The 1,874-nt window shown below is 45.1% G+C and overlaps 1 protein-coding gene across 1 annotated transcript in view; it reads right to left on the minus strand.

Moving 5' to 3' along the window:
• Window positions 1–1,479, minus strand: part of ARMC3 (armadillo repeat containing 3) — a 71,452-nt gene extending 69,973 nt beyond the window's left edge. The window contains exon 1 of the mRNA XM_007454163.1: window positions 1,413–1,479. The gene's annotated coding sequence lies outside the window, so the exon portion shown is untranslated. The remainder of the gene's footprint in view (window positions 1–1,412) is intronic.
• Window positions 1,480–1,874: the final 395 nt, after the last annotated feature.

Consider the following 1,874-nt stretch of genomic DNA (forward strand, 5'->3'; position numbering starts at 1 on the left):
TGAATGGGCAGCGGGACTCCCAACCCCTGCGCCCCCAGGGAAGCCCCGTTTTTTTTTTTTTTTTTTTTTTTTTATTACCATATTGGATATAACAGTTAACAGGAGAGAAAATACACAGCTGACATAGTCCAGGGGCAGTGAACCCCAGAGATGACCCTAAGGTTTTTTTTTTAATTTGTAAGTTAAACATTTCACTTAAAATCAACGTGATACAACTAAATTACCTTATTTTATTCTTTAAAGACTCATTTCCCTTTAAAGCTACAGAGGCGTCAAATTAAGAAAATAAATCTCTTTGACTTTTTGAAGCAAACTAAACCTGTTTTCCTTGACTGTTTTACCACCTGCCCATTGATTTTTTTTATTGTGCTAAAATATATATCACATAAAATTTACCATTTTAGCCATTTTTAAGTGTATAATTCTGTGTCTGCTGTTCACTTATAAAGGTAGAACATTTCATTACAGAGAATTTGGAAAACAAGGAAGGGAATATGGAATTTTAAAAAAATCACTCAGAAATAAGTTCAGGGAGATCAGCACTATTTGGATATATCTCATTTTTTGTGTATTTTCTATAGTGATTTTACCATCTTACCAGGATTTCTATCTGCTATTCTCAACTTCCCTTCCTGGGACCATTTTCTTACTAAATTCTTAAACTAATGGACAAGTTCTTGAAATCTCATTCTCCATTTATTGCTTCAATCATCATTAGTGGATCAGCATGTCATTTAAAATAATATTTTAAAATCCACCGTCTAGCTAGTCCCCTGTTGTTGAGCATTTGTTTCCAATTTTCTGGAATTATGGACAAGGCTGCAAATGAATATCCTTAGACAATAAAATTTTCATCCACATCTGCAACTGTTTCTTTAGGAGAAATCCCTAGTAGTAAAATAACTACTAGGTGAAAAGTTATGAACTTCACGGCATTGGACATGAAAACAAATCTGCTTTGAATATGCATCTTCTTGGTTATTGGAAAGGAGTCATTTTTTCACGAATTTATTGATCTTCTTTGTGAACTTTCAGCCTATGCGATCTTAAACATTTTCTAACGAGATTTATTTTGAGGAGAAGGGCTAGAGCAATTGGGGACCCACTTTTTGAGTTGCTCAGAGTCAAGTAACGGAATCTTAGACCCTCAGATCCTCACTCTGGGCCTCAGTTTTGTCACCTCTTTGTTAAATAGGAGGCGGCCGGCACGCTTATGAAATCCACGGGGACCACAGTCTAACACTGTGGGCGTAAGGCAGGGACCCAGAGGTCCTTACAAGGTGTTCCCTCAGTTGCCCGAGATGCCCCCCACACGCGGGGCACTGTCTCCTTCCCCGAAGGCTGCTGGGGCCTCTACCCTGGCCTCTCTTCAAACCGCAGGGGTAGCGGTGCAGCCGCCCTCCTGCCTTTACCTGAGGGAGATCCCGCCGGGCAGCGGCTTCTCAGTCCTGGCTAACTGCACCGGCTGCAGCCAGCTCGCGTCTCTAGTCCACTGTTGTGCCTGGTTGCTAGGCGACAGCGTGCCGCGCCTGCGCAATCCGCGCCCGCGTGCGCCGCGTCAGTGGAAGCGCGCGCTCGGCTTTCCGAGGCACTCCTTTCCCCCTCGCGAGTAGAGGTAGGTACCCGAGGAACCGTGTGCTCCCTCTGTACCTGAGTCCCGGGCTTCGGGGCAGGATAAACACTGGGAATCCTCTCCTTGCAGTTGTTGAGGCAAGTGTAAATCGGGAGGCAGGGCCGCCTCAGCAGCTGCCCAGAGGACTGGCCATGGATTCACATACTCTGAGGTGCGGATGCGTTCTCCCAGCGACAGGCCTCGGCCAGAGTCTCTGTGAGGTGACTTCCAAATCGCCACCTTCTGCCCGGACTCCGCCGAG

This window comes from Lipotes vexillifer, unplaced genomic scaffold (genome assembly GCF_000442215.2).
Source record: "Lipotes vexillifer unplaced genomic scaffold, Lipotes_vexillifer_v1.1 scaffold316, whole genome shotgun sequence".
In the NCBI taxonomy this organism is placed as follows: Eukaryota; Metazoa; Chordata; class Mammalia; order Artiodactyla; family Lipotidae; genus Lipotes; species Lipotes vexillifer.